This window comes from Tursiops truncatus, unplaced genomic scaffold, assembly GCF_011762595.2.
Source record: "Tursiops truncatus isolate mTurTru1 unplaced genomic scaffold, mTurTru1.mat.Y mat_scaffold_39_arrow_ctg1, whole genome shotgun sequence".
Lineage (NCBI taxonomy): Eukaryota > Metazoa > Chordata > Mammalia > Artiodactyla > Delphinidae > Tursiops > Tursiops truncatus.
This window is the reverse complement of record NW_022983296.1, coordinates 500,293-508,823: the sequence shown is the minus strand read 5'-3', so window position 1 is coordinate 508,823 and position 8,531 is coordinate 500,293. Positions and strand designations below refer to the sequence as shown.

Below are 8,531 nucleotides of genomic sequence, written 5' to 3'. Positions count from 1 at the left end.
TATATGTGAAGACACACAGCATGGCCAGCAGCCTTCTCTTCAGAGCCAGCCACCAGGCAAGCATCTACCATGACTTGCTACAGTAACACTAGGAGGTTCATACTTTTATCCACCTACTTGTGAGAAGAGCAAAGTGAAGCTCAGAGAGGTGCGGTGACATTCCAAAGACACACAGATAAAGGTGGGGCACTCCCCACCATGCTGTGGCTGGCGCAGCCGTCGCCTATGAAACTGATCATGCAGGACCTGCTGGGCAGTAGTGAAGGCCTGATTGGAGCAGAGGAACAGCGTGGTGTAGGTGATGTTTCTACCTGGGAAAGCTGGTACCAGGGACTCTCCGTGATTCTTCCTTGTGCCTGTTTTGAGGGGCAGCATTATTCAGGCATCATCTGGGGACAGGGTTGTCTCTTTTCACACCATGTAGACAAGGAAGGACATATACACAATGGCAACACCATAAATCACCAGTAGGATCAGGATGTAGAGTTCAGACCAGAAACCAGTAGCATAGCAGGAACTGGTGCAAGAGGAGGACCTGAGTGCCCACCCCGAAAAAGGTTCTATGTTTAAAAGTACAATTTAAGTGGAAGGGGGTAATAGACCGTTGACGCCTTCAAGACATTCTCTTATCTGAGGAACACCAGCACCTCCCGGTTTTAAGTGCATCATCCCAGTTAGACATCAGTAAACACCACTGTAGACATGAGAAAATAGAGGGTTAGGAATTACAAACAAGTACTCAAGATCATGCAGGTCAACAAACAGGGAACTGCCCAAAGCACGGGCTGCATGACATTCTCTCTAAGCTGCCTGAGGCTTGGTCTGCTCTTCATGTGGAGCAGAAGGCCCTGGAAAACCACATTCCTCAGAGGACCCCAGGCACTTACCAGATTCATGTTTGGGTTCTAGGCCAACCCTGATCACCTGTAAGTCTTGGGGTTTGAGACTCCTCTGCACCTGTTCTGACTGAAGACCAGAATTTGATGTTGTTGGTGGCCTGCCCCTTGCCAAGAAACGTGGAAGAGTTGAACCCATTGACCAGCTCCTCAAAGATCTCTGGGTGGAACTCTGCAAAGACACTGTCTGGTAGCTGGGCCAGGAGTGATCAGGAGCCTATCTGAACATCGCCACAGGGAGAGTCCCAATGAGAATTTCTATTCCTCAGTTCAGGAACAGAGAGGCATCTGTCAAATCCCCCAGCCAGGGGGGAAAGCAGATGAAAGCTCTAGGGATCAGGTTTAACATGTGCGCAGATGACCTGGGTCTCAAGCGCTCACCTCTCATCCTGCCAGCCACGAACTGGGTTTGGGCATGAGAGACCCCCCACCCCCAGGCTGCCGACACTTGACAACCTGCTCCTGCCCTGGAAGGCCGTACCCCTCCTTCCCTGGCCCCGCCACCCCCTTCACACACAAACAATGCTGGGCTGCCCTCTTTTACCTTTCAGTACCTCCTGCCAAATGGCCAGAGGTATCGGTGATGAGGGATGAGCAATGTCCACAGCGACAGAAAAGTCCCTCAGCCCAGAGCCTCTGAAAAGTGGGGAACAACAGAATAGATTGTTCTCTTGAGAGTCTCCAGTCGAGTGAGTTCTTGGGGGCTCTTCCTATAATGCGGGTGTCTCGTTACCAGTGTTTAAGTTCTGTTGGGGACTCTCACCAAGGAAGTGAGGTCACTTATTCAAGATTTTATTATCTGGGATCCTCCCTTCCATCAAATCTACACAAATCCGCTTCTAGGCTGTTAACTGCCCCTCCCACACAATGTCATCCTCTTTTTTTGTACACGATGAGAGGACACAGCCCTGGCCACAGCTGTCTGGAAATGTAGCTAGGGTCCTAAATTTCAGAAGATAAAACTGAAATCAGTCCCTTTTCTCACCAGTTCTGTGTCCTGGAAAACACCCTGCTCCTCTCAGCTGTTCCTCAGTCTTCCAACCTGCACAGTGGAGATCGGGCTAGAATGTCCTTTCTAGGAACATCACCATGTGCATTGAGATAATATCTATAACAGCTGTGGCTAGTGTCACGTGTGTCTAAGGCACAAAGGAGAGACTGGAAAATTACAAGAAGGGGTGGGACACAGCATAAAATAACTCAAAAGACGTCTGAGTCTCAGGAAGGTGATATTGGAACTGTCACTTCCCCTTTTGGCCTCATTTTTAGGTCAGCAGCATGAGGGAGTTGAAATTAATGGAAATTCACACATTGTCACCCTTTGGAGTAAAACTGTTGAGTTTCCTGTTATAACTTGAATGAGACTCAAGTGACTCAAATTGGCCTGTGTGGTGGGCAGCCTCCACATGGCACCCAGTGACCCCTTCTTTGCTATACATACCCCTGTGTAACTACTAAGTGGTTAGCAAATACCCCAATCAGTAGATTTTAGCCGAAGCGATGGAATGTCATGCGTACACTTTAATTTCAAAAATCGCTCACCTTCCTTTTATTCCCTCTCTAATTTTCCACTTCTCTCTCTCTTATCCGTGAATTGAGGAATCAAGCACAGATGTTTTGAGCTGTCATATAAAGAGCCTCACAAAGGAGAGAATCGAGGCATTGCCCAAGTCAACACATAGAAAGGAACTCAAACTCCAAATCCAACCTGCATCCTGAACACTGTGAGTAAAGTTGGGACCAAATCCTCTGTCACTTGAGTCTCAGTTGAGGCTGCAGCCCCAGCCTGTGAGACACCTTGATGCAGAGGAGTCCATTAAGCTCTGTCCGTATTTATTACCCACAAAAATTGCGAGCTATTAAATATATGTAATTTTAAATGCAAGCTTTGGGGTAAATTTTAGAAAGAAACAGATACTTAACAGTCTAGCAGACCCCAGGATATGGCCCTGACTTCCTGACTCCCCCTAACCCCCGCAGTTTTTTCTCCAGTTCTACTCATCACTTTCTAACATTTGTGGTCCACTCACCTCTGCCCACAGGTTTCTTCAGCAGTGGTGATTTCTCCCTGACATGCTGCTCCCAGATGTGTGAGTGTTGGTTTGCTGTTGTCATTCTGGTCCCCGTAACTGTCACTCCAGTGAGGCCTCTGAGACCCTCCTACCCAGGGACTCGCCAAACCTCCCTCAGAGCACAGTCTTTATTTCCAGTCTCACATTGGCTCTTTTCTTTCATATGTCTTGCTCCTGTACTTTTGGCCATCTCTGCTCCAGGCTGTGAGCTCCTGGAAACTAGGGAACTCTTGGTCACTTTGTGCCCCACACAAGGACACCTGGCAGAGAAGGAGTGCATGGTGCATAGTTGCTGAAGGAACATGTGTGACTATCTTGGCGCCCTCCTCCCTTTTAACCAGCTGGACTATGGAGGTGAATGCTACTGACAAGAGTTTAAAGTTGTATGTGTAACAGGGGGGACCACAAAGCCCTCTTCGTGGCCCTCAGTGGGCATCAGTGATGCAAAAGCCTGTCTGCTCCTAGGTGACCAGCACTACAACTGTGGTCCTGGGCCTGCACACCCCTCAAAAACTGGTACCTTTATTTGGGTGTCCTCAACACAGAAGCTCTTCAAAGTCACAGGGGCATAGAGTAGAACATACAGGCTCCAGGGCAGTGCAGTGAAAGTGGCCCCAGAAGCTTCCTTTTCCCCACCGTTTTGTCCATCACTGTGGTGTCTCTTTGCTCGTCAGGGATGACTTCAGCCAAAACAATGATATCCCCCCATCCAAATGAGGACCACGAGGCACCAACTAAGACTGGTCTTCTTCCTAGAACCCTGTCTCTGGGTCTGAGGCTGTGCCCCCTTGTGCTCACAAGGCCTCGTTTCCCAGCTAATCCCTACTCTGCAGGACCTCCGTGAAGTGGAAAGCATTTTGCCAAACTCTCAGAACACAGTGGTCAGTGGTGGAGAACCAAGTTTCTCAGCAGTCTTTCCAAGCATGCAGAACACTTGCAATCCGCCACGGCAAGCACACAATTTGTAGAGAAAGAAAGCTCTTCTCCCCTGCAGCATTGTCTACACTGGGGAATGGGGTGTGTGCTCAGCCTGGGTCTAGAAGATCAGAATGGTGGACTGTAAGACCCCAGGCCCTGTCCGCTGGAGAACACGAGGGAGATGGCCCACGCCCAGGCAGGACTATGGGAACGTGGAGAATCCCCCTCATTCTTTCGACCTCTGGACACACTGCCAGGGGGGTGGACGCCCCTGTTCCATGGCAGAGCTCTCTCCAACATCTTCTTGCTCTCCTCAACACTTACATATTGTTTTCTCTTCCTTAACCACCCTCGCATCATCCCCAGCTGTTAACCCTATTTCTATTTGTACATACATGTGTCTGCATGGAGATGTGGAGAGAGTAATGGCCCAAACTGAGCCGAGTTGGCAGGAATTCACCAGGATCTTAAGGGCTCTTATTTCAAAACCAAACATGATGGGAGGGACTGAGTACTGGCTTAGGGAGCTGGATTCCTCACTTTTATTCCGGCCTCTGCTCACATATGGTGTCCTAGACAAGTCCCTGCCTCTTTCTGGGCTTCAGTTTTCAAATTATATAAAGAGGGTTTCGATGCAGAGTTACATAGGCACGTGCACAGCCAGAAAGTTTCTCAGGCTCCAGCAACAGTAGATGGGTGGTTGACGTGAGTGAGCTCAGGCAGGCACAGGTACACAGGCCTCCTAACACGGGCAGATGTAGGCGGACATGTAGCAGGAGTGACCAAGATACCTGTCGATGTCCTAGCACAAGCAAGAGACAGGGCGCCTGTACCCCACCTCCCTGCACCAGCATAAACACTGGAAGAAGGGCTCTCCTCAAAGGTGAGCTCTGTCTGATGCCCCCACCTGCTGTGTCTAAAAGGTCCACATTCTCTGGAGCCCTAAGCACGAAGATCATTCACAGTGGAGTGGTTCCCAGCAAGTAAATTGGGGATGGAAGTGATATTTTCTTTGTAGAGGCTCAGGCCCTGGAAACACGCTCCCTGATTTGCCATACATTTTCCCTTTACAACTGAGTGGAATAAACCCAAGGAACATACCCGTAGTTGAAAGCACATGTTGTTGTTGGACAATCCACAAATCGAAGGTTGCTGGGTCCCTGAATCTCTTATTGGAAGAAAATCAACAAGCAGAATCATTTGCTATTTCAAAGCCTTTGTTGAGCTGTTATATGATATGAGTGTAAGTTTATGAAAGGTTCAAACAACTGATATTTTCATGTATATCTGTTAAGCAGCTAATTTTAAAGTCTGTAACAAAAGTATGTTCTGAAGAAATTTTTAAAGGAAAAATTGCTTTCCAAAGTCTGAAAACAGAAAATCCCACGTGAAGTTCTGAAAGGATAAGTTTTAAAATGTAATTCATGAGTTTGTTTATTTAAGGAACTGATTTTGAATTTTGTAAATAATTTTGGATATTAGAAATGTGTATCTTAAATACATTATCATTTTGTTTTCTGATATTTTATATTTAACGTATTTTACATTACTTTCTTGTGCATAAAAATATAATTGAATAAAGGTGGTCATAAGCAGAATGTTTTTTCTTGTTTCCTTATTTTTTGAGGATTTGCTAAATGAGGGAAAACACAGTTTGATTCCCTCCCTGACAAGCTCCAAGGTATGTCAGCTGTATTCCACTGCTTCAGATAGCTAACGATTTCTTGGAATTAACTGTGGACTCCTATTCTCAAATGAGGAAAAGTCCATAGATTTTCTACTCTCATCTTCTGTTTCAGTTATTTGTGATTGTGATCAACTCTGTATATTACTATAGAGAATTTTATTCCAAGCAGAGCAGCTGTCCTCTGTGACTAACAGGTTGAAGATCCAGTGGAGAATCTGATGGTGGAAATTGGTGGCTCTTTTCTAGGGACCTGAAATGGATACTGTCATTGTAGTATAGAATAGAGGTTATTATCATTTTTGGGGGGATGACCTAAAAACCAGATGACATGACTCCAAAGAGTGGGGCACATCCCAGGCAAGAGAGCGGGCATGGCTGGATCAGAGCATCACCAGTGCCATCAGCAGAGAGTCTGGGGCACTGAGATTTTGAGTAACTTAGCATCCTGGCTGGGAGGGGCCCCATGTTCTCCAATTATTTCGAGCATCCTACACTTCCCCCAAGGGCCTGCAGGGGGGGGCACGAAGCCACTATGTCACAGGCGATGGGGCGCATGCTCAACTGCACCCGGACTTGATGGGCGGTCTTCCCTGAGGACGGAGTGGAGGCGCCTTGGCGGTTGCGGGCCCGCGTGTGGGGCTGGCTGGTCTGCGGGAGGAAAACGTTCCCCGCCCGTGCCCCGGCCGGTGCAAAGGGGCTGTGTCCGCTCCTCGAGGTTCCGCGTCTTCCTTTCCGGCCGCCCCGCGCGGTGTATCCCCACCTTCTCAGGTAATGTTCGATGTCGCTTGTTGTCCCTCGGATCCGGTCTCCGAGGGGCCAGCGGCGTGGAGGCTGTTCCCGGCGGGGCGTCTGTTCCGGACGCGGGGCGGTTGGCGGGAGGAGCTCCGCCCAAGGCGTGTCCTCGTGGGCGGCGCGGCTGAGCCCCGGACCCTCGGGCCGCGGGGAAGGAGCTGGGGCGCCGGCGACCAGGAGAGTTCACCGTCGCGGACAGACTCTGCTGCGTTTCCTCAGACGCCCCCGGAAGGTTGTAAAACTGTCCCTATTTTTTAGCGGCCAAGAGAAATGTTTCCGTCCCTTGTTCTCAACCGCACGGAATTATCCACTTATTCCTTTGTTCAAAGACCTTAACTAACAGACTATACACGGATGATGTGCAGGTAACGTGGATCTAGTTGAAAACGTATTGAAAGAGTAAAAAATCAGGGCTTCCCTGGTGGCGCGGTGGTTGAGAGTCCGCCTGCCGACGCAGGGGACACGGGTTCGTGCCCCAGTCCGGGAAGATCCCACATGCCGCGGAGCGGCTGGGCCCGTGAGCCATGGCCCTAAACCTGCGCGTCCGGAGCCTGTGCTCCGCAACGGGAGAGGCCACAAACGTGAGAGGCCCGCGTAGCGCAAAAAAAAAAAAAAAAAAAAAAAAAGTAAAAAAAACAGTGTAGTAAAACACACTATGTTAAGTTTTATAGTTTAAACATGGCAGAATCAGAATTTATTGTATTTTACTTTTCCGTCTTAAAGGAATAAAATTATTTGGAGCGTATTGTCAGCTATGGATCGGCACTTGCCATCTACCTCGATAAGGATTAAATCAGGTGCTGGTGCAACTGCTGCAGCCGCTGACCTTCAACACCCCCTGAAAGGAGTTCAGGGTAGAGAGCGGAAATGACGTGCTCTGTGCTCGGGGGAAGCTGGCAGGACAGCTCTTCAGAGAGTTAGATACTTTCAGGAGCTGATTTTATGAGCCCAGTTCTTGTATCTCCTCGTGTCTAGAGAAGCACTGAAATCCTTCATGGTGACGTCACTAGCCGGAGCCTGCATGAGACGAGCAGAAACCTTCTGCAAAAATTATATGTGCTCGATTGCGTGTACTCCCCCTTCACCAAAATTACATATACACTGACCTTCCCCCTGCCTCTTTGGAACAGTTTCTTGGAGCTATCTGAGATTCTGTCTCCCAGGATATAGTCTTTATTTTTCCCCCAATAAAACTTAACTCACAAGTTTCATGTTGTGCTATTTTCTTTACGTCACCAATATTTATTATTTATTTATTTTTACAAATAATTCTTTTTTAAATTTATTTAACTTATTTTATTTTTGAGTGCATTGGGTCTTCGTTGTTGCATGGGCTTTCTCTAGTTGTGGCGAGCGGGGGCCGCTCTTTGTTGTGGCGCGCGGCTTCTCATTGCGGTGGCTTCTCTTGTTGCAGAGCACGGACTCTAGGTGCGTGGGCTTCAATAGTTGTGGCTCGCAGGCTTAGAGCGCAGGCTCAGTAGTTGTGGCTCACGGACATAGTTGTTCCGCTGTATGTAGGATCTACCCTGACCCGGGCTCAAACCCGTGTCCTCTGCATTGGGGGGTGGGTTCTTAACCACTGCACCACCAGGGAAGCCCCACAATGAGCAATATTTAAGATGTAGTTCTTAGCTTTTTTCTCATTTTCAAGTCAAAATATTGCTGTGTTTGAAATTTTCTCATAATACAGTGACAGTCTTAAATATTTATACACATAAGCTCATTGAAAAATCTTCTGCAATATTCCAATGTGACTAGTATTATTAAAAGTCATAATATTCATGTCAATACCAAATTTTTATAAGAATGTAATTTAAAAAATCGTGAATCACTTTTAGAATTTCCAGGCACAGTGACGATTTTTAAAATACCAACCATTGCATACTTCATAAGATCATTTAAGATGAAATATATTAAAACTTAAAACTTCAACAGAATACTTAAAAGCTAAGACAGGGGCTGCTTTTTGTAAATTAAATACATTCATAGCAAATAAATTTTCTGCTAATAGAGAATATGAAGGTTTTTAGCTTAATGTTGTATAGCTCCATTCAAAAGGTGAAATTAGGATATCTATAATGTTATTTATTTTCAGCCTCTTTCCCATAAGAATTGATATTTCTATCTGTAGAATCTTCGTAGCTTATTCATTTACTTTTTATTTTG

The 8,531-nt window shown here is 47.1% G+C and overlaps 1 long non-coding RNA gene across 1 annotated transcript; it reads left to right on the top strand.

Annotated features, from left to right (window-relative positions):
* Positions 1-6,135: 6,135 nt before the first annotated feature.
* Positions 6,136-7,570, top strand: LOC117310808 (uncharacterized). The gene is made up of 2 exons (XR_004524854.2): positions 6,136-6,341; positions 7,089-7,570. It is a non-coding gene; the product is annotated as an uncharacterized lncRNA (long non-coding RNA).
* The last annotated feature ends 961 nt before the right edge of the window (positions 7,571-8,531 follow it).